A 24,172-nucleotide genomic window follows, 5' to 3' on the forward strand; every position below is an offset into this window, starting at 1 on the left:
ACCTGAGTTTGACCAGGTCTATAAGAAAGCCAGGTGCCATTTCAATTGCAGCCGGGTTTCAGGATTGCATAGGTAACTCATACCAAAGAAGAGCCAGGCAACACAGGTAGAGTGTACCACCTTCTATAGCGTACCACCCAAGGGCTTGAATTCATGGCTGGTAACTCAAAGCAGTGAGGCTACATGCAATTCTTCCACTTCTCCATGGGCTGAAATCCCTCTTATAGATTTTTTTTTTTTTTAATTAAACACGGTGAATTCACCATGCAAACGTTTGTACTGTGGAATATAGAGACTGTGAATTCAGTCTGTGTGGATTTTCTAATGCTCTCTTTGCCCCCTTTCTCCTTTTCAAACACGGAAAGTCCAGAGAACTCTGTGAATTACAGTCTGTAATGGGAGAAGTAAGAAGTCTAAAATTTGCTTGATTGCAGCTGTGATGCATTAAGCTCCAGGTATCAATCTCAATCTCAGTACTTTTTCTCTGAATGGGCAGTATTTTCCAGTTATCACTCTCTAAACAAGTACAATTTATTATACACACAATTTGATAGCTATGGCAGCTAACTCTAGAAGTAAAAATGTCTTCCTACTTGAGGAAGGTAAAAGCAATGTCATACTTTAAATTGACTTTATATGATCAATGGCAGAATACAGTCATCTGAGAAATGACGTTCATGTCCTGATCAAATGCAATCATACTGTATGCAATTGAATTTGGAAAAAGTGGAAGAAAATTATTCCCATTACTTTACTCGTGTTCTTAATGTGTTCACACAAATCATTTATGAATAGATTAATTAAAATACTTAGAGTGTCTCTACCTTTGCCCTCTTAATTCCAGGTCATTCTGGCAGCTCTTGGTACTGCAGAAATACGTTTTCCTACAAGCAGTTTGATGAAATTAATGGATCAAATCTTGAACTACCTCCAAAGTTAAAGGAATAGAATTTATTTTTTGAAACAAACGTCTCTATGCTGTAAACATTTTTGTCTTCATAACTAAAGTAGAAAGACATTTGAAGCCTAATTTATTTTTCAGTATTTATGCTCATTTTGTTTTCCACATTTTTCTCAATAGAAGTGTAGTAGCCCATTTAAATTTTGTTTATTCACAGCTTTTCTTCATTTTGGTATTTTGGTTCCTGCATGCTAGCACCATGTTGCAGATCTGCATGGAAAGAGCACCAAGCAATCTTTGTAAAATTTTTCATTTGTTGAAATTTATACATGCATGAATTCATATACATACATACATGTGTGTATTTACATAAGTATCTGTATGTATATAGGTACATTTATGTATGCATATGTGCATATGTATACATATTATTTAAATAAAAATAGCCATATTGACTAACGTGTGTGTGTTAGTGGAGCTGCTTCTATTGTCTCTCAGGCTCTGCAGAAAGTCAGCAATTAGAACAAAATTTACTTAAAGGATGTATCATGCCAAACGACTTTTGGAACATCACCTATTAACTTTGTTTACTTTACACATAGGTGATTCACTTTATTAAAATCAAGCACATTATTTCTTCTTTGGATCCTCCCTACATTATCTCCTCTGTCCCCAGAGCCCACTCCGCACAGGACCTTATTTTGCTGCCACTGCTGGAACTATGATTTTGGGTTACTTTTTTTTCTCTTCAGCCAGGAGCTAAATTAGCAAGAGCATATCCCCCTAAGTATAGGTCCATAACCTCACTGCAAATAACAGTTTAGGCACTGCCAGCTGAGATCAGTGCCCTCACTAACCAGCCTTGATGCTTTTAGACAATGGTCAGGCTGACAATTGACACAGTGTCCATATACATGCATTGCTCAACCCATTTGTCTAGCCTGCTGTTGGCAAGAGAAAAGGGCTGTATGTGCAAGCAGCTGGCAGCAAGATGTAAGTACATCTGGCAGTCCTCCGAGAGTGGGCAGAGAAGGCGAAAACATCAGGTCTCAGCCAAACCCAAGATAGGATTCCAGGTAAAGCTCATGCTCTACGCGATCCAAACAGGCTTCAGCAAAATCACCATGAGGAACCTCCTACACCAAGTGCCTTGGCTTTCCTTCCCTCTTTGAATGACTACCCTGCTATGACACCCATGCACTGGGAAAAAAACAATATAGCCACACGCATAATGAGGAAACCGAGGCAGAGGCACTCATAGCTGCCAAGCAGGCAGGCTGCAATGCAGATGGTGTCCTACAAGCTCATGACAATCACTTGAGATTGTCAAAATTATCTCCATCTCCATGGAAAGATCATCGCAAGTTCAAGCCCATGGCAGAGCAACAGCAGCAGCACCGCACAATTTCAGGAGCAGATGAAAGCTGACTTGCCCCTGAGAAGCTGACAACTAACTGGACATGCAGGACACCAAGAGAGAAGGGTGATGCCTGGGAACAACAGAAATCTGTCAGTAGGAAAAATAATCTAAGGACCTGGGGTCTGTTTAAGGAGTTTTGGTAGCTCTTAGCAGCAAAATCTAAGATGCTGTTCTCTAGAAAATAAAATTAAGAACTCAGTGATACTGGCGTTAAGTCAAAGCACAGACCTAATGCAAGGCACTCTGGATTTACACCAGGTAAGCTGAGATCAGTCTCTGACACTGTGCTCCTGGTTGCAAAGACAGCCTGTACAGCACAGGATACGCTGCTGGCGTTTCAGGTTGGCAGCCACAGTGAAGCACCATCACTGGCACCTGATCGTTTGTCTTAAAAATCTGAATGGGCCACCAAAACACCTCAGACCACACACTTTGTTAGCACTTCTGATGGATGCTGTGGGACTTCTTTACAAGGAGATGAGTGCTTTACCTCACTGTCCCTTGTTATTGCAACATCTAGAAAGGGATTGTTTAAAGTGTCCTCCTTCCCAGTAACTCCATGCTGGTCCTCCAGGTGTAAAGACAGGCAAGAGAAAGACAGCGGTGGAGTCTCTGGTCCTCCTCAGTAAGGCAAGATCCCTTTGCACCGATCTCCCTCTGCTCTGGTGTGCGCTCACTAAGTCAGTAATTTGTCATGAGTGTGGGCCCTACCCATACATGGCACGCTGGAGGAGGAATGACCTCAAATTCCGCTTCTAATCCAGGGGGCGTTGCCAAAGCACAGTGTTTGAGTTTGATGCATGAAGCGCGGAGATATTTTCAGCTCCTGAATCACACTTTTGGCTCCACAGCTAACTTGAACTTCTCCTTAGTTTTGTTTGCAATTTTTCACCTTCTGCAATCACCATTGACTCTCAGAAGAAGAAAACAAGCTGGTACATTAAAGAAAAAAACCCAAAGACCATAAATACAAAGGGTTTTTTTAAACATTGTTATTTTAATAACTTCTATTTTACTCTCTTGCATGTGTGGAGGAGTGGAGTTAAACAAATTACTAATAGATTAGTAGCGCATCACTAATGTCTGGTCTCTTTATTTCTCACTCTTAATACATGCTATTAAATGCTGCTAGTGAATGTTTTCTAATGATTTTGAATTAAACAGTCTGAAAAATGAGGCAGTGCAGCATCATCAGTTAGCCTAGATACAGCTATAGCAGAGCTTTTAGCTATATATTCCTATAGCTGAAGCAAAAATGTTCTGCTATTATTGTCCCATGAAACCATATTGACTTGATCATAATTCACAACCATGATTTGAAACCGGCAGTAACGCGAAAGCAAAACCTCATTTTACAATACAAAGGGAATACATTTTAATTGGCATATCCTGCCAATTACAACTGCATCAGCTCTCTGTCGCTGTGGCCTGAGTCTACTCTCACTGAATTAAACGGGAAAGCTCCAGCAGACAAATTATGCAACCTCAGTCAGAGCTAAGCAAGTCATTTAAGTGTATGCTTAACTCCATCTCTAATCAGTAAAGCCAATTCAGCAAAGCAAAGCACGTGCTCAAGTCAAAAGTAGCACATCTTTCTGAATATGGGTTTTTCACAGACCGAGGATGTTGCACAGAACTTCCCTTCATTTGCTTTAGAGCTCAGCATCCTGGAAGAAGGCAGAATTCAGCTGTTAATCAAACTGTCACTCATGCATGTAAAGTACTAGTATTTTTAACCCATCCATAGATTGGTTAAGCAAAAACAAATTTTAAAAAAGCCATGGGACATATCCTTGTGCTGGACACAGACATACATACATACTACCCACAGATTGCAGAGGACCACAGAGGCAGAAAGAGGTAACACACAAAAGGTGAGGTAAGAAGCTACCATAGAAGATCTTGTACACCTAAAATTGCTGATGGGGCTCTCTGAGCCCTTTCACAGAGTGAATTGTGAGCTTTCTTATCCAGTGTAAGAAGAGTGGAAAATCATGGGTGTTTCAACCTCTCCATTTCCATTTCCCTCCCATGGGAATGAGGAAGGAGTAGGGAAAATGAACACACTGCTTTGATAAGGAATGTGGCTCTTTCCTTGATGCACTGAAGTAACTGGGCAGCCTCTAACGTCCTCTGAAACCTCTTCTTTCCCTTTAAATTTCCTTTAGTCATAGCAAGCAACATTAATCTAACAGAGACAACTTGCAGGCAAGCACGGATCCCCAGGAGCATTCCTCGACTGCAGACAAGAGGGAAAGGAAAAGCCTGTTGCAAACAGCAGGGCTCTAACTGGTCACGGGGAATTTACACCCAGCCGCAGGCAGAACCGCTCGCCTGCCTCTGCCCTTCTCCCCAGATAAAGGGGCCTTATCTACCTTTGCATTTTGGCCAATCTCAGAGATCAGGAATCAATTACAAACTCCATGGGGCTGCCCTGAATTATGCTCAGCTGCCCGAGGCTGCTTCCTCCCAAGTGGGTCCCCCCTGGCCGAAGGCCGGAGTTTTGGGGGGACATGGGTAGGGGAGGCCTGAGGGCCAGGCTCTACCTGTTCTCCAGCTCCTCCAGGCCGCTGGAGGCAGCCAGCGTGGGGTCAACCCTCTGATTTGTTCTCCGATTGAGATTGCAATCTGTCCCTGCCCCAAAGGCACCGTGAGCTGTAGAGTACAAATGTTTGCAGAAATTAAACAAGTCCAGCAAAATACACATTATGCAAACATCTCCTCTCTTCCCAGATGACACAACATGGAGCGCCAAGCACAAACAAAAACCAACCAAACGAAGCACAGAGGCATTGTGGAAGAAAAAATCATTTAGCAAAGAGCTTCTCTGCTCTCCTTACAGCCATTAGGACAGTGATAATGCTGAAATGGCTGGCTAGCCCTGAAAATTGGATAAACTGAGACACAGAAGAGACAATTGAAAGCAAGGAGACAGACGGCAAAAATAAGTGAGACAACAGATGGAAAGCAGAAATGCAATGTCTAAACTGCAGCTGTAATTCTGCTAGTAACAAGCACGTTTAAGCGTAGCTCGGCTTGCTTTCCTATTTCGGGAAGGGCAGGAGTTTTATTTTTAAAAAAACTCAACTTGTTAGCCAAACTGCAGTGGGTTCTCCCCAGATAGATTGCGGGACAGGAAAATTACTTCTCTCCATACCTAGGAGGGGAATGGTGCTTCTAATACAGGGGAAAATTCTGACACCCTCTGGTGTAATAGTTCTTGTAGTATTGTTTTGGGGGAAGAGGGGGTCACATCATTAAAATCTATATCTGTAAGTGCAAGAGCTGTGTTCGAGATGCCGCTGGGCAGGGTTCGGTGACAGGAATTGTTCAGAGCTCTCCCGTGGCAGCACAGCCTCCTTAGCCTTTCTCCTTTACTAGCATGACTGTCACAATTAGGCAGGAAAAAGGTAGTTATTGTTCTAGCAACATTTTTGTAGACTAATGTGGCAGTTTTTCTAGCAGAGCTTTCGTACAGTTTTGATAACATGCTAGTATGGGAAAGAAGGATTTCCACATTGGCCAAAGAAACAGTTGTGGCAAGACTACCTATTTTTAACACAGTTTATTCCTAGCACTATTTCAGACACAGCATTTTCTCTCCCATCTGTTGACACAGTTGTTTTGTTTCTTTAAAGACACAGTGTCTGTCTCTTGGGGAAAAAAGAAAACACAAACCACCTTCAATAGTTGCAGAGAAAAACATAAGACTGAAACCCAATCAAACAGCGATCTGGTCAAAAGGTAATGCTAGCAAAGTTTTATGACTGAAATACAGAGAAAATCTTCATATGCCTCTTAAAATTTACAACGGGTTTTGGCCTCTGTGGTATTGTAAGTGCAATGGTGGATTTTTAAAATTCAAATCTGGTATATCAACAGCTAACTAAGATTGTTTATTGATCTAAGGAGTCTGACTGTGAACCTGCCATCAGAGCGACATGCCAGTCTGCTCACGAGGAATGCTGCCACAAAAGCACAGAGCAAGATGCAACTGCTTTATTTAATAAAAGAAGGAAAAGGTGAGAGCACTAAAGGGAAAAAAAAAAGAAACCTCAAAATCTGATAAAAATAAAACTGGTGTAACAGGACAAAACATTAAGCAATTCTTCTGACACTTGAGTTCCCAGGCTGGTTTCTCTAATTTTTGATTTTTTTTTTTCCTCGTTGGACCGCTGGAGTTCATGGTTATGATCTCCCAGGCAATCTGAAAACCTTCTCTCCTCTCAAAGGCAGCTTGAGAGTTTGTAGGTGGAAGCAAATAAAACTGAAGCATGGCTGAGGTGGGACCTCTGCAGATCACCAAAGCGACCTCAGTTGTTGTAGGACAGCCCATTTGCTGCGAAAGTTGCAATATGAAAATCTGATATATTAAAGGTCAAGACTCCAATACAGAGCAGATTCATCTGTATTGTGTTTTAATTTCTTTTTACGCTGAGAGGTACCTAGGGACCTCAAAAGGTGACAGGAAGATAAATCATGCATGACAAACCGCAACAGAAGACAAGGCTGTATCCAGAATAGGGTAGCTCTGCTGCTGCAGCTGTCCTAGCAAACTGTACTGACAGTGTGTTCCTAGCACAGCCTTCATCCGTACCAGCAAAATCACATTATTTGCTGGCACCCCTTTTTCCCGAGATCCCTCTTCTCTCTTCCAGCAAGCGAAAAGTGTTTCAGTAAAAGTAAAGGTTTGACCTAAGTGTATCCACAGTGAGAGCTTTTGTGTCAGTCAGGGATCAAGTCAAGGTCCAAGCCTCTTTACGCCTTTGGACAAGACAGCTATGATGGTAAAAATCTGTAAAATAAGCATGTTCTTCCTTCGACTGGAGTAAGAAGTCCTTTGCAAAGATTTCAATACTGCCTTCTGTCACTAACAGGAATCTTCTCATTCACTTTTGCAGATGTGCAGAGATAAAATGTCTCACCACGTGTGCCCTGATGGGAAAGATTACAGTATTTCCACAAGCAAAAGAAGTCTCCAGCACGCCTACGACTGACCCTAGCTGCTGCTCCACCACTGTTTTGGAGAAGAAGGCTCACCCACCCAACCCTGCCTACGGCAGCAAGGCTCAGCCCGGGCTGAGCACCATTCCCCAAAACCACAGGAAGGGAGAAGCAGATAGCGGGCTTGGTGCTGCTGCCTGTGCTGCTGCTGCAACCACAGCCTTGTCCCTGGATGGAGGACCACATCGTACAGCGACATGGGAAAAATTATGCCAAATCAAGTGCTTGGGACTAGGAAGGCAGCTTTACGAAAACAAACAAATTCACTAAAATGATGATTTAAGATGTATTTGAACAGGAATTTGCGGATCTGCTTTCAGGAGCTGTGCAAAAAGATATTTTCTGGGTGTGCTACGCGGTGTGACCTACTGGTCACAATCACCCAAGTGATTTAAGATTTTAACACTGTTGTCTATGATTTTCATAAGAGAATGGGCGGTGACTTCAATGCCCTTGAGGAAATGAAGATCAGTAAGGGATTGGCAGCATATTCATACTCTATTTTCAGCCTGTTAAAAGAGCTTACTTGCTTACCTGCCTTTGCTTGGGCAACATCTAGAGCTGTGGCCCTTGGCCACCCAATATTATCTAACTTCTTTACAAGGCATGCAGTACGTATTTCTGGAAGGTTGGACCTAATCCAGGCTACTATGGTTTCCATGGACAGGAAGCTTGAAGATTTGGGATTAAAACGGCAGGAGGCTGAAAAGAAAATTGAGGACCTGGAAATAACAACTGATGGTCCTGACGCAATCATCACCAAGAACACTGCAACTCTGAAAAATGTAATCAACAGCCTGGAGAATAATCTCATATAAAAGGCTAGGTCTTGGAGGACAGTGGAAAGCTCCTGCAAGTACAGTTACAAGACAGATTCCAGTACACTTTTGCATATGAATTTCAACCAGTTCTCCACAGCATCATGTAGGAAGACAGACGATACAAAAGCCTGTAGCTATCCTATCTGCCCCAGCATGCCTCATTTAAAGAAAAACTGCTGCTGGTTAAGACCTATGACAGAAGCTCTCTTCTTCCTCTAGCTGTGGAAGCTGAAGGTGCTCCTGTCCCCACTTGCCCCTCGCTGGCTGGAAGCTCACATTTCCTGCCTCGGTCAATGTGAGCCCTCCACTGACCTTCAATCAAAGCCAATCGAGATGGCTTTGCCCGAAGTAAGAAAAAGAGCACTTCCACAGCTCTTTCAGCAAGTGGAGCAGTACTTTCTAGCTAGTAAGCAATGGTGATCCATGGGAAAAGTATTATCTTCAACCTTTGCGGCCCCTTGCAAGGGCAACACTCGTCCACTATCTGAGATCTGCAGCACAGATAAAAAGTTATGGAAAAGGCAAGATGGAAAGTTTCAATTTCTGTATCACTACAGCACTAGCTGAAGAAATAAGCTTACCAGCACCCCTACTGAACTTAAAAGCCCTAAGTAACAATTATCCATGATGCAGTACTTGACAGAAGACTCATTACTTGAGGGCAGACACACTGGTATTATCCTGAATTTTCAGGACTCATTAATGTTGTTGTGGGCAAAGTACCACACTGATATCCTTTTGTGATGGGCAAGACAACAGAGTCTGAATAAAATAAAGATTCAAAAACAGTGTACTAAACCAATCCCTCTCTAAACTACTTTTATTTACTATTCTCAGAAAGGTCACTAAAAAGCAATATATTTTACAGAAGACAATTATTGACCTTTGAAACACAAATGGCAATGCAGGTGAGCAGAGCCTCCACTGAATTAATTCATGTCTGTGTCCAAAAGTCAGGTGCATCACTAAATGACAGAAAGAGACCTTATGGTTGATTTAAAGAAACTGGCAGGGATTAGCTAAACCTAGTTTCTGAGGGTGTTTCCTGTTAATGTGGGGTATCTTCAAGGCCTGGTTGCCCCAGGAACCAGACAAATGGAGAAAATGGTTTTAAGCCATTTTTGCTCTCTCTGCTGTGTTCAGCAGAGCTTTAGTGCGGCTGCAGGCAAAAGACTGCAAGGTGGCAATTTCACCACAGCTTGTCCCCTTAAAATCTCAAGTTTTCATTCTATGGATTAGGGCCTCTGCTCAAAAATTAATAAAAACAAGAAAATGGTGAGAGACCATACTGACTGTAGAAAGTCCAACTGAGGAAAAGCTGCCCTAGGAAAGGAGCCAAGAAAATGCATGGGACCTAAAAATGCTTTCAGGTAGCACAGTCAATGTGCTACACAGCGAAAATATTTCTGCTAGGAAAACATAATGCCACTGCTAAGAAACCTAAGAAATCAAATTTAAAGCTTCTCGTGAGGAACAGAAGGCACAAAACCCAATAGTGATCATTCAGAAACTCAGACACAATTAAAGACTAAGAAAGGTAATAAGTTAGAGGATATCCCTACTGAATTCTACATCTCCAAAGAGTTATTCAAATCCCCACTTTAGTGTTTCCAGAGACGAATACCACTGATTTTGGTTCAGGAAGTTACAGCAGATATATTTTAAAACAGTCAATTACATCCCAAACTGTTATCGCACTGTGACCACCAGAAACCACTTAAATGATAAAAAACGCAAGCATTTAAAGAAAACAAGCTATTTTTCTATCAGGACTACTTCACAGGAGACAAGCAGAATTGGGAGACACCAGGAAAAGGCTTCAAGAAGGCTCACTATGCCTGACCTACCTAGTGTGCCCTTAGGATACGGTAGAGCACTTCTCGCCGCTTCTCTAAGGATTGCTTACTAATACACCAATCCTACACTAGTTTCAAATGAGATTTAAAAAGGACAAGTAAATAGAGTTAGAATTGCCTTTGCTGAGGCTACTCCTTTTCTTTCATTCTGACAAGTCAAAGAAATCCTTAACTTGAACTTGATCTAGGTTTTGGCACCTACATTCCAGTGTTTTTCATACCATTTCATTACGACTAATCCTGGCAATGAGCAATGAAGTCCCCAGTAGGTTTGCAGATCATCACAGCAACATGATTAGGAAGCTTGATCCAAGTATCATAAAAGTCAACAGAACTTGGATTGAGCCCAAAAAGAAATTATTTTCACTGCTATGGGTGGTTAGCTATACATTGTGTTGCTTCTGTTGATAAAAGTTAATCTTTCCCCATGCACTGATTTTAATCACTTAACAACAGAGCCTGCTTTTGAACAATATAGTGTCATGAAAGAAATCATAACTTGGAAAAGAGAAAACATGTTTTCTGTGCCCTGGGATCGATTAAAAATTCCACTGACTACAGCAACTATCGAGTAAGTAACTATTACCTAAAGGCATGCACATACATACGTACAGACATATGCATTGGTTAACTGATCTGTAGGTCCTCTAAACCCTTCCCTGAGAACCAGCACTACGACAAACATTCACTACGACGAACATTTGGAGGGGAGATGTAGTTCATGTGGTCATGGTGACACAGAGTGTATCTCACCTCTTGCGTAATATTATTCTCTAAAATTTTATACATTTCCCATCTTTAAAATACAGAGACATTTCTGTGGAAAAAAAAAAGTTTTATTCTAAGGAAGAAACCAAAATGTTTTAAAAATTGTCTAAATATTTTATAAGATATTTCAATTTTAACACAGCTTTAAATAGATTATTCATAAATACAAAAACACTATTGAGTTTATTTAATAATTATTTGGAATTTTACATCTGCTACAACATGCAAAGTAATATTGGTAATATTTTTAGCTTACATGCTGTTCTTAGTGTAGAGGGCTTTTTTGTCAATAGGGCTGTAATAATTTACATGCTAACTGGAAGAACAAGTCAATCTGACAAGAGTTGCACCTGAAGAGAACAAAAATCACAGAAACATTTGTGTTGGAAGCCACTTCTTAATGAGTCACCCTAGATCGCCTATAATAGACACTTACCTAGTCTAGCCATGGCTGACTCCACACCCTCCCATGGCTGTTTACTCCACTGACCTAAATGTTTTGTAGTAATAACCCCTTTCAATATCAAACAGCCTAGCAAAATATTCCCTGTTGCAGCTTAACCACAGTATTTTCCCCCTTTTTCTCTTCAGTAATATGTGAAAAGACCTTCACCTGTTCTTTCCAATCCTTTTAAATATATATATGCAGTTAAAGCTCTGACTTACACTTTCCCCAGACTTAATGTACCTAGATTTCTTGTCTTAAATACTCTTTCATCTTGACTTTGGGCTTTTCCATCTTTCTGAAGAGTCCTGTGAATTGAGGTTACATTTTGGCCCTTGATTTTGTGGGCTGAAGAGGATTTGAAATGTTTGCACTGAGTCTAGTTAGGAATTTATTTTATGACACTTGAAGTTACAAATATGTCATCGCACATTGTCCTGTGGCATTTGTTCTTTCAAATTTAATATTGTTCTCCCAAGAAACACCTTGAGAAAATCACACGTACAAGATCAATACGCACATTAATGAGACAGTTGGAATTTAATATTGCTATTCTTCAGGATGTGCTCCATAACTCCACGGAATTTCCATTCAAATTTGAACAAGGAGTGGTACCTCCTTATATAAATGTATGTCACCTCCATTAGGCATTGCCAGGAATGAAGACACATCAGCACCAAGATTACCTGAGCATTTACAAGGGGGTCTGAAGGCTGTCAAGGCCGCATTAAGTTCCATATTAAGAAGCAGGAACTTAAATGCTGCTTCTGATATGCCTGATTGGGCTGCAGTCATGGCAAGGGCACCATATACTTTAATTTTTAAGTGACGCCCTTCACCTGATAGATGTTAATGACTGTGACACCTCTGTGCTCCCAACACAGAGGAGGTCCAGGAGCACAGGAGAAGCTGGTGGCCTGCTCACACTTACAGCGAGAGTCTTTGGCTGAGCTGCCGGGAGTCAGGCACTGTGCGTGCAAGGCACATGCTACCAAACACACCCCTGTCCTAACTCTGCCAGTGCCTGACACAGACCTCTCTGAGAGCTTTCTGAGCCACCAATAAAGACAGACTGGGGTGGTCAATTCTCCATCCCTGATAGAACACCTGTGCCAGTTTGAACACCTGAGAATTCACAAATATTTTCACAGCCATGGATTTAAAATACAATATTGATTCGGTGTATCATTATATCATAGTGCACATGCACTGAAGTAGAATCTGGGACTTAAATCCATTTGCCTATAACAGAAAACAAGTCAATTTTCCCTATGAACATATATGCCTAAAGAAAGTGGTAAAGAAGGGGCTCTCACACATGAAGAGGAGACTTCCTTTTCTGTGTTTTGACAAAGAAATTGGCAGAAGGTATCCGGAATGGCTCGCCCCACAGTTGCTTCAAATAGCGGCAATATAATATTCATTCAACTTGTTTTCGGAACCAATATGAGGAAAGTTTGGGTTTTCTAGTTTTTCACTGTTTCAACAAAGAGATGACACTGCTGCCAGGACTGCTTCTGCCTATTGCCAGTGTAAGAAGCTGAAAACACACTTAACAATAGCAAGGCACGAACAATTTCTATATTAAAGAGATAGCTGTGAAGCCCGATACAGTCACGTGTTACATTTTCCAATATGCAGTTCGGAAGACCACTTTGTTGACCATAAATTGAATTATATAACACAACTTGTACTAATGAGACCTTGATTAGGCCACTACCATTTTAATATATACTTTTTTTTCCCCCCAGACAACTGTCAAGTTACATTTCTTATATAATGCTGCTGTGGTGCTAACCTGAAGCATAATGACTGGGCTAATTATAGGGTTATTATGAGTTCTGGGATGAAGAACTGTCAATAATTTGATTTGCTCCATATAAGGTAAAACATTATCTTTGTTGTAAAGAGAATCCCAATTATATCTTTTTGAAACAGCAGCAAAGCTCTTACTGATTTCATTGGATTAAGAGTGGTAATGAGAGGTCTCCCTTCAGCAAGGCATGCAAGCCTGTGCCTCAGCAGGTGCATGGGACAAGGAGACAGGGTGCTGCCAACTACCTTGCTGGATCAGGCCTTAGCATACAATCCTCTGCCTCCTTGAACGGAAGAAGATGGTACACAATACTGCAGTGCTCATGGACAAATAGATTAAATATTTTCTGTATAAAGGAAAAACATATACACAGTAAATTTTCTTGATTGCTCAGTCTAGCTTTTCTTTTTCTGCTATTTTTGCTGTCAGTTCAGTGCAGTCTATTGAAGACTGTGAAAAGAAACAGCCTTTAGGCAGGGATTTATATTCCAATCACACAATCTCCATTTTTTTTCCAGAAAAAAAAGAGCTACAAAACTAGTTCTCCAGTTTTCAGATGAGTCAGGTCCAACTTTTAGATGTTGCCCTGCTGTTGTAATTATGTATTGCCAATGAATTCCTATTTAATACATTCCGAGGTAAACTGATACCTGTGCAATTACCTTCCAAATATGTTACACCAATTTGATAACGACAGTACAAGTAGGTAAGTCTCCAATGCCTTCCTGTCCATTTACACAGAAGGTTTTTTGGCCATCTTTTTTTAAAGACCTCTGACCGACAGGTCTTTTAAAGACCTCACCTCTGGTGAAGTGGAAGAGGGATTTTCGTTGCCACAAGTTCTTGTAGAAAATAAAGCAAAGGTGTTCCTTTCCCAGGATTTCAGATTAGCCTTTACCCTCAGCACCCGGTTGAGTTGGAAAGTGTACACTTAATTCTTTTCAAAACCCTTGCTGGTCTTCAGCCTGGTTTATTGCAGCTGTTTGCCTGCTGGCTGCATTTGCCTCCCCACACACCAGTAAGGCCCTGCTCGTGGCAGGCTGATGGATCAGTACAAGATCGCAGACCTCCGAAGTGCTCCCGGCAGCTGCCTGTGTGCCGGCTCACTTGCTCTCTCCCCTAAAGGCCGGCTACTTCACCACAGCCAGGCTTAGGATCAGAACCCTCTGCTATCTAAAAGAGAAGCTTTGATGTCTGACATTCACATGTAAGGGACACCAAGGCTGAAACAAAACCCCCAGAAACAACACAGAAGGCAGGTAAGTCTATTTCAGTGTGTTATCAGCAGTTTTTCTTTTCTAACGAACTAGGAAAAAAGAAGAAATTTTAAATTTAAGGCTTCTGCTCCATCCTCATCACCTTCTTACGCTGAGGCACTTCATCTGATGCAGCAAAAGGCAAACCAAACATGGTAAGATAGCCCTGCTTCACAAGCTCACTAATATAATGCACTTCCATTTCTCAGGCTGCAGCCCACAACCCGTCACCTTGCAGAGCCTTCTCCCATCCTCGGTCCCTGTGGGGTGAGTTAGCAGCTCGTACCCTCTCTTTCATCCAAATGACACGGGCGTACAGCTAGAGGTGGGAGAAAAGTTACAAAGAAAGAGCAAACCTTCTCGTGACCACGGTGTCCCTACCCATCCCTGCCACTCTTCCAGTGCTGCCCAGAGCCTCCTCTTTTGGGCTCAGCCTCCACCTCCACTGTCCCTCAAGCCCTTTTTCTGGGACCAGCACAGGCTCCACTCCTCGCCTGAGGCACTGAGGAGTGATAACCAAGGGAGTCTGCTCCTGCACCATCCACCCCAAACCATAACTTTCAATGTGTCTTCCAATTCTACTCACATATTTATAGGCCCCTGCACAGGGACATATTATTCTTTCAAAAATATTACAGGAAAACACTGCAAGTGATTGTCATTAAAAAAACTCCATCATAATTTCATTAAAAATTAACAAAAAGAAAGCATTAGTTTTGTCCTGCCAACTGGGGGTGGGGGGTGTCTCATATTATTAAATTGAGAAGGGCAGCAATGGAAAGCCTTTTTAGTTTGGTGTTTCCATTCTTTCTTCTTTTGCTTGGTTCAAAAGTCCTGCATAATTAATACTGTAGTACTTAATAAATGCTTATGAACCTACTACCTCTCTGCTCTTTCCGTTTAATTAGGTGATTGACTTCAGGCGTACTATAAATTATAATGACAATTTAATTACTTTTTTAATGTGCACACTTAAAAGATTTATAAACAGGAATAGAGTAGTACAGTGCACTGAAAACTAGAAATACCGTGGAGAACAGCACAAAGTAATTCCACCTAAAGTATCTCTCCAGTGTCTGAGCACCTGCAATGACTGGAGATACAGTATTTACAGTGTCTGGTACAACCACAGAGAATTGTGCATTTCTATCTAAGCACTCATGTACGCCCCTTTTAACTTTTTGTTCTAGCACTTGCGTATCTCACTCAGCTTCATGGCAGGAACCTAAAGCAGTTCCAAGGAGAAGTCAGGCCAAGGACTTCAGCATCTCTTAGTTAAAGTGTTTGTAAAAAATGGAAGACCCTTTCCCTTCTTTCCTGCAAATCATAAAACTTCTGCCTCGTTTCATCATCACACACTCATTGTTAAAATTTGCAGGGGGCCAAAACCTCCCACGGTATTCCAGCTGGCACAGGCAAATTGTCAAAGACCACAGATTTCACCGTCTCATGACAGACCCTTCCTGGTCAGGAGACAGAAACGTCTGTCAGAATATTTCATGCCATCAGCACCATGCACTGCAACAACTGAAGTCAGCTCTTCTGATATTGTTGTTATGCCATCCAGGACTCCTTCCCCTGTCACTTACACAAATATAACACCGAAATTCACAAAGCTAATAGGATTGCATGCATATAAGTATGTAACAAATTGAATAAGAATCAGACCCTGGTTTTCACTTCAAATCAGTGCTCAGGAAAGTACCACTGATAAACTAAAAATAATCTTTTAAAATTTAAATAGTTTAAGATACTAAGAGAAGAGTTAACCTACCTAAATGTCCAGACATTTCCAGCCTCTGGTTAGTCATTGAAAACAAAGAAATCATCGCTATTTTCTACAAGTGACCCATCATCAACGTAGAGAGACGACAGCACTTGTTTTAAATCACACTGTATGCTATATTGGTGAAACTTTCTCATGTAAAAAAGTCATTAAAATTTGGGCTAGAGGAGACGCTTTCCCATCTGGGAGCTGAATCTGGTTTGGTGTGACTATTCCTGTCTGTTAATTTAGCAGTATAAAGTATAACCGTACATTCTTGGCATACTTACTGGGGATGCTGGCATCTCTGCTTTCAGAGAGGGAAAAAAAAAGACTGGGCAATTCACACTGTGCTAGAAAAACGAGAAGCAATTCAGTGTTTTAAGCATCATCTATCAACAGTGTTGAATAGTCAAAAAGGGAAATAAATTTAAATACATCGCCAAGGCACAGTGCTGTCATAACTGTCTCTATTTTTCCTTTTTAATACAGAAAAAAAATCCCAGACACTCGTCTCATTCACATCCAGTGACGCTGAGTGGAAGGCAGTTCAATCCCACAGCTTCCTCCTGTGTCCATCCACCTTGGCTGGCACAGAGCGGGGCCAGAAAACGTATGGGTAAAAGAGAAAACACCGGGAGCTCAGTGGCACAGTGAATCACAGGGAGCCACTTTGTCTGCAGCTTCCGTTCTCGGAGGAGCTGCGCTGGGCTGAAACAATGGCTCTCCTATGGAGTTGCGTCTCATCTACCTCATCTACAGCTGGTGATGGATGATGGGTCAAGAGGGCAGCAGACTTTGGGTGCACAACCCTTAAATACTTTATCAAAGATGGCAAAAGGCCATGTACTACAATAACACAGCAAATACTTCCTTTTGCTGTAGAGCAGACAAATTCCTTCCTCTCTGCTGACTAAATCTGAAGCTTTTGGTTCATGGCTCAGAGCGTGTGCAAGTTCTATACTCACAAAACATACACGTAAAAAACTGTGGTTTTATTCCTGAGACCATTTGGTTGTAAACATTCTCACAGAAATTAAAAGTAGCCCTATCTATGCTGAAATCCTACACAGTCATAAATATGTAATTCTAGGGTTTTATGGGTTTTATAGACAATAAAAGAAGACATGTTTCACTCATTTTAAAAACTGAAACTGCATAGGAAGAATTGAGAAAATCTGTAACATATCCAAACTTCTCACACTGAAAGGCCTTCCTGAAACAAAAACATACTGATTTGATAGAAGTTAAAAGTTACATAAAAACCAGGAATTTTGTCTCTGGTTTAAATGAAGATTCATAAAAATAATCAGCCATGCGATACAACAAGATACATCAGTACTAACATTTTAACAGTAATGTTGTGCTACTCAGTGAATTATAATTTAACAAGACATACAAGATGAGTTGGAAAATCTTCACGCCATCAAAACACTGTCATGCAAAGTAAAACTGAAGCAATATTTAAAATGTTCTGAAAAAAGAAAACTTATTGTATAAGAGTTGTCAGGGCTTTCTTCCAGTTTAGAGCAGAGGTAACGTATTTCAGAACATTCTGTAGTTTGAATATTCTTCTAATCAGCTTTTGTCTTCTGTTCTACCTTAGCTGCTTCTCTTTGTTTATCCCCTAGATAACTTTAAAACTTGATAAAACTGCTCTGAATTTGACAATATAAACTTACGCTCTAACAGGACAGAAAGCTGTGGCCTTGTGTTTTGTTTCTAAAGGCATCGGCAGAAAGAATCTCCAAAGGAACCTCCAAATCAGCTGTGACCATTTCAGCTCCCTTACTGGCTGACAAGAGCATCAGCAACACCAGAAAGCCACTTAGCTGCCCACCCACACGGACCCAGAAGCTGAGGTATCGCTGTAGTAACGGAACCACTGATTAATGGCAACAACAACTAATACTGGCTCATAACTTTCCAATTTTGGAGACTCTGAGGAGTCCGTTCACACCAAAGAGTTGAAGCTGCTGGTGCGGGTTTTCCAGCAGTGCAGCGCAAGCAGTGAGGCAGCACGCTGTGCCATCCCACCGCACACATGGCCACAACATGGGAAACCTGCACCTTCAGCCTCCGGGTGTGTTAAGGCAGAAGAAGTGGGTGGTTTTCCCCCCAAAGATCTTACAGCATTTTACGCTACACCAAAGGATTTGCATAATTTCAATCAAATTATGTATTACAAATCTTACCATAGATTTTGAACTTAAGGACTTCAGAACTGAGTAAAATAAATAGTGGTTATGTTCTGAAATGGAAGGTCTCGGAGTGGAGGTATCTCAACTTTTCTACAGTGCTATTGAACAGATTGCAAGCAGGACTGTCAGACTCTAATTCAACCAAGTGTAAATTTCAGATTAAAAAAAAAAAGTTATTTTAATTAATAGTCATCATGTATACTGAAAAGCTTCTAGAGCAATAAAAGCTTTTGCACAGCCTCTATCACCAAGAAAGCAAATCTTCACATAGGTAACCTGCCCTCTGATTACTGTCATTCCTTTTTCAGAGTGTGAAGCTAAGATTGGCATCAAACTGCGTCGTATTTCTATTGTGTTTTCCATCTGTAACCGAGAAACACTTGAGAAGCCATAGTGATGTCCCAGAGAAAAACATTTTTAATCTAACTTTTCTGCTACACCCACCTTCAGCTCATGGCGCAGCACTCTGCTCCCTTTTATTCATCCAGGTAAGGAGAAGCTGACAGCCGGGGGAGGGAAAAGATTGGGAGCCATATGGAGCTAGAGTCAATTTTCAGTATGTATTTGTGAATAGACACAAAAGAGATAAATGCTGGCATGCATAAATTCATATTTTATTGATATCTATTCTGGCACTTACTGTCAGAGTAATTTATTTTAAAAAGGCTTTTAAAGGCAAACATTGGTTTAAAGAAAAACCCAAATCCTTAAAGAGACACATTCCACTCATGAGTTATTCCTTGCCACAGCAAGTCCAGGATCCCAATGCTGTGAAGCAGAAGCCCACTTGCTGAGTTTATCTCCCAAAGACAAAAGGGAAACTAGTGCAAATAACCAAGAACCCAAGAAGGAGTTTCTCCAGGCCAGTGCCCAAAACAAGTGCTCCAGGAGCAGGGCCACTCGAGTAGGGATGGGCAACTAACTCGGCACGCGGAAGCTCTGAGGACCCACATCCGAGCTGCTCATGTAGAGGGCAAGCAGAGCTGACATTTTGCATGCAGTATCTTGTAATGACAAAGGCAATAAAAATTATAAGGATTCACTAGTTTTGCTGCCTGTAGTTGCTGCACCTACACAGTTCAGTTTCACTTCTCAGACTTATTCAAATTACCCAGCCCTCATGGGTCTGCGAACCCGAGCTGCAAGTCTTAACGCAGATGAGGATTTATTAAAAGACTGCTGGTGCATCTGACCGTGACAAAATGTTAAAATAAAAAAAGTAATAAAACACACTGAACATTTCTGAACCCTAGATTATGTTTGGCCAGGATCCAGTGGCCATGTTTGATTTCCACTGACTCCCCTATCACAGACTATTATCTGCCCAAACTGACATCTAAGGCCACCACACAACAAGAGCGGGAGGACAGCAGAGCAAAAGTATCTGTGAGAGTCACTTATTCCATTAGTCAGAAATCAAAAATTAAAAGAGTCACTTCAAACGTTAACAGAATGCAAAAACTCATCACTTCCTTCCAGAGGAGGGCAAAAGACCTTATTTGTAAGTACTGATCAGAACACGTGCCATGGCAGAAAACTTCTGGACTCTATTCACAGCTCTTAAACAGCTCTATGTCTGGACTCGGGCAAACAGTTTGAATTTTCTATGCTTTTTCAAAAGAGTAATAAAAAGACATACCCACCTCACAGAATAGAGGCTTCATCAATGTTTCTAACTCACTCTCAGCTTCTTAAGTAGACAGTCCTGCAAAAGTGCAGAGTACCATTATTTAGATTTTATTTCCTTTAAAAAAATTTTAATCCTGTCTATTTCCTTCGGGGTTTTTTTTGCCAGGTAGGAACAACTGTGGATGCAAAATCAGCGTCCCTGCCTGGGAGATACTCTCAGGCTCCACCCTCACATATATCATGTACATACATATTCCTACATCTTCCACAATGCATACCACAAGTCTACGAACAGGTCAGTAGGACGCAAGCCAAGCAAAGCACATCTAAATCTGAATGCAGAACAAACAAAAGAAGTAGGTATTTTTAAGATCATAACATTTTCCTAAGAACGTCATTTCTTCCCGGTCACACAGTCTGGGTGCGACATGTAAGAAACAACTTTCTGAGGCACTGCGGTGTCTTCTGAATCTCTGCCATTACCCGAGAAAACCCCAGGAAGTGGTTTGGATGAGAAGCTGGACCCAACTTGCATAGGTATCAGCTGATGGCAGAGTACACACAGCACAAAGCCCTAACAACACTGACATTGTGAAACCAGGAATAACCTTCTCTTATATCCGGCAGTTTGGGAAATCATTTCTAACCCGGTGACTATGGAGTTTAGAAACAAGTCAAACAGTTAATTATTCACTGTGCGCTTCATAATTAATCTCCGTTTCAGGCCAAATCTTTGTATGCCCATAATAACATGAAGATCTCCAGCGAGGGAAACAACAGCATGAGCTTTTGGACCTCCTTCTGCAAAGCAATTCGTTTTTCCATAAACAGTTACTATTAAGCAAGGACAAAGCAACAAACCAGACAGCCATCTGTGTAAACCAATTTAAAAGGATGGTGACCTCATAACATTTTTCAAACTAACACTCTCCATTTAACTTCTGCCACCCTGTCCTGCCCCAGCAGATTCTGGGTTTGAGCAGGTCCTCGGGCGAGCGCAGTTCTTCCTCTTTAGGGAAAGCCAGTACTCCAAAGCCACAATGATTTCAAACCTATGAAAAGAGTATGTCAATGGAAATACCTTGGCATATATGGAAGCAGGACAATATAACCAGCAGCCCGTGCACCCCAGAAGGCGTTGTCACAAAGGTCTGCATTACGTTTGCCAGCTGAGCTTCCTAGAGGTATGAAGTCGAGCGAGCACAAAGGTTCAGGCCACTGATTATAACACAATCCCTGCTGAAGTGTGTTCCTTCTTATGACCCAGAGAGAAGCCAGCACAAGCACTGATTGGGACTACGTTGGAAAGGAAGACAAACTTGGTAGCCTTACAGCAAAACTCATGAATCCACACATAGCGCAGCCATTCTGCACACACCCGAGATGGCCACAGCATCCACTGAGCCTTCTGCCTCTTTAGACTTGAATCTAATGAAGCTCCAGGTAAAACACGCAAAATAAAATACCAAAAGGAACACCTACAAACAAGTGCAAATAATAAACAGTCAAGGCCATGTCTTGCGCCTGGTAACTCACAGAACTGCTCTTTATTCCATTTACTGAAGTCAGTGAGTGCCACACAAGAGATGTTGGGACACCAAACCATTGCTAGCACAACAAAAGAAAGTACACAAAATCACTTACAAAGGCACGTGGATTACAAACATTTCAAAGGTAACTGAAAGAAATGTATATTCTCTTCCCATTTCCAAGCATCAGAAGAACACAACAGTATAATAACTTTATTTCAGTGGTGGAAGGAAGCATTTGCTTCTCCATTATATAAAGACAGTATTTCTAATCCATGTGGTGCAAACATGCTAAAAATCACCTCCTACAACACCCAGGCTTGTTACATTGACTCTTTTTCTCTTTAGCCTGCATTTTCAAACACTTATTACTTTACTGTTCTCCCTTCCACAATGCCTGATATTTGTCTGCTTGATAGTTGTGTTTGCTTTAAAATAATGGCTGTGAAGTGAAGGTAACTTGCCCTTTTGACCCAGTGTGTAATTGTACAAGTGTTTGTGCAGTAATAACCCATTGTACACATAAAGTGACATTTCTCTAATTGGCATTTGCTGAACGCAAGGGCACCCTCTGCAAACACAGTGGCTTTTTTATTGGCAACCTCTTTAATTATCTCACTCTTCCCAACACAGAAACTCCTTTCTATCATTAGAGAAGAACAAATTGCTCCTCACCACAGCCACAGTAATACTGCATATTTCATATTACATATCAGTGAATACTATTAAAGATTAGCCTTAAAAGACAGAGTAGTATTAACAGCTGCCCTGGGAATTTGTTACAGAAAAGGGAACAATTCTGACCTCTGAGTCCGTGTTTCAGTGCCTTTTTTGATACGCTTCAGAACAAAAATTTAAGTTGCATCTCATTTCAGTTTGTCACATCTTGTTGCATGCAAAACTGAGGAAAGAAATCTGAGAGAAGCTGGGCTGGTGCTGCTTTCCCGTGCCTTCAGTTCATAGAATCATAGAATCACAGAATAGTTTGGGTTGGAAGGGACCTTTAAAGGTCATCTAGTCCAACCTCCCTGGCAAGGAGCAGGGACATCTCCAACCAGATCAGGTTGCTCAGAGCCCCGTCCAACCTGGCCTTGAATGTTTCCAGGGATGGAGCTTCCACCACCTCTCTGGGCAACCTGGTCCAGCGTTCCACCACCCTCTTTGTAAAAAATTTTTTCCTGATGTCTAATCTGAATCTATCTCCTTCTATTTTGAAACCATTATCCCTTGTCCTTTCACAACAGTTCTGCTGTGTCAACTGATGCTGGCACATGCAGCCTACTTCTCTGCTTCCTTTCCTTGGTCACTGCTTTGAGTTCCTACCCAGCCATCTCCACCAGCTCTCCTGTTGGCTGCCATGTTACGTAAAAACTGAAAAATGGCTTAGAAAACATTGCTATGTATGCTATCTTGGCAAGTGGTTAATCCTTGAAGCAAATGCTACTTACACAATGGAGTGCCCACGTTTCTTGGCCTGCCATGAAGATGTCGTGCCTCATCTTGTGAGGCTGGAAGGAATGCACAACGCTTTATAACAAACCTCTGACTTTCTGTTTCTACTATATAAGCATCTTGTTATCAATTTTTATAGGGAGGGAAAATGGGAAAGGAAATTCCTTCAAGAGATTACAATTGTCAAATGAGCTTTTGATATCTTTTAAACAGCTGAAGCATTAATTTTTTGGCGGCACTGTCAAAAGTCTATGAGGGCTTCCTGGCTGCAGTGGAAGAAATAGTACATCCAGTTCAACTACAAGCTGTACTTTTAAAAAAATCCATACGAAAACAGACTCATTATTCATTTTTCTTTTAATACATGGTTTTGCCCTGCAGTTTCAATAATATTTCTTCTAAGACCTTTCAGTCTCAAGAAAGAATTGCAACTTAGAGCTAACACTTTAATAAACTCGTTTATATTATAGTCAAACTAGAATAAACAAAATAAAGCTACAAATGACATTTTTATAGGAAGTAAAGAAAAAGATTCATGTGTCTGAATATTTTAGTTACAGTATGGTAGGCACGATTATTATTTCCTGTAAAGCCAAAGCGTAGCTTTAAAGAACTGGAAGAAGGCTAGTCTGGGAACAGAGCATGGATACGACTCAGGCCTCTAAAGAGTAGCTAGATATAAATACCATACAATTTTAATGTAAAACTCCCATAAAGTATTCTGGGAATTTTACAATGGAGCAACGGCAAGATATGGACATGAAAAATCTGTTTGGAGTCTTCAAAACACCACTATACTGGATTTCTGCAAATGCCTCCCTTTGCGGTAGAAAGTGCCAAAAACTTTCAGGAAGAAGGTTTGCAGTGAGACAAGGAAGAAAATTACCTTTTTAAAAAGTAATCACAGAATCCCAGAAATTAGATCAAAAAGGAAATGGCCAAAGTCTATTAGATCATCTCATACCCAAATAAGAAATGTTTATGTAGTATATTTTACAGTATTTTGTCCAGGTTACTTTTGAGTTATTCAAACTCATCAGCTCTTCTGGTTTCCATCAGGAGAACAGACCTTCACTGTAATGATTTTTTTCCTGATACTTAACCTAATACTTCTTTCGCTCTTTTGTTCCACTTTGCTCCTTTATATCTCTTTGAGTTTGCTGTTCCCTTCTAGGTGATGTTGGCTTTGATGCTTTCACCACTGTGATATCTAATTTAAGAGCAATCAAGGTAGAAAACGCTAAACTAAAAAGAGCAACTGATCTTCTGATTTGCAGTCTTGCTCCCTCTGTAGCCAGCAGCAAGGTTC

At 41.1% G+C, this 24,172-nt stretch overlaps 1 protein-coding gene across 10 annotated transcripts in view; it reads right to left on the minus strand.

Moving 5' to 3' along the window:
- HIVEP2 (HIVEP zinc finger 2) overlaps positions 1 to 24,172 on the minus strand; it is a 141,546-nt gene that overhangs the window by 57,230 nt on the left and 60,144 nt on the right. For 8 of the 10 annotated variants that reach the window (XM_086744759.1, XM_086744762.1, XM_086744764.1 and 5 more), the window contains one exon: positions 19,897 to 19,958. The exons of 1 other annotated variant lie outside the window; for it this stretch is intronic. The gene's annotated coding sequence lies outside the window, so the exon portion shown is untranslated. Of the gene's footprint in view, positions 1 to 16,342; positions 16,361 to 19,896; positions 19,959 to 24,172 lie in introns of those variants that run through there. One more of the 10 variants, XM_010129140.2, reaches the window with a different exon arrangement.

Source organism: Chlamydotis macqueenii, chromosome 3 (genome assembly GCF_036417535.1).
Source record: "Chlamydotis macqueenii isolate bChlMac1 chromosome 3, bChlMac1.mat, whole genome shotgun sequence".
Taxonomy (NCBI): domain Eukaryota; kingdom Metazoa; phylum Chordata; class Aves; order Otidiformes; family Otididae; genus Chlamydotis; species Chlamydotis macqueenii.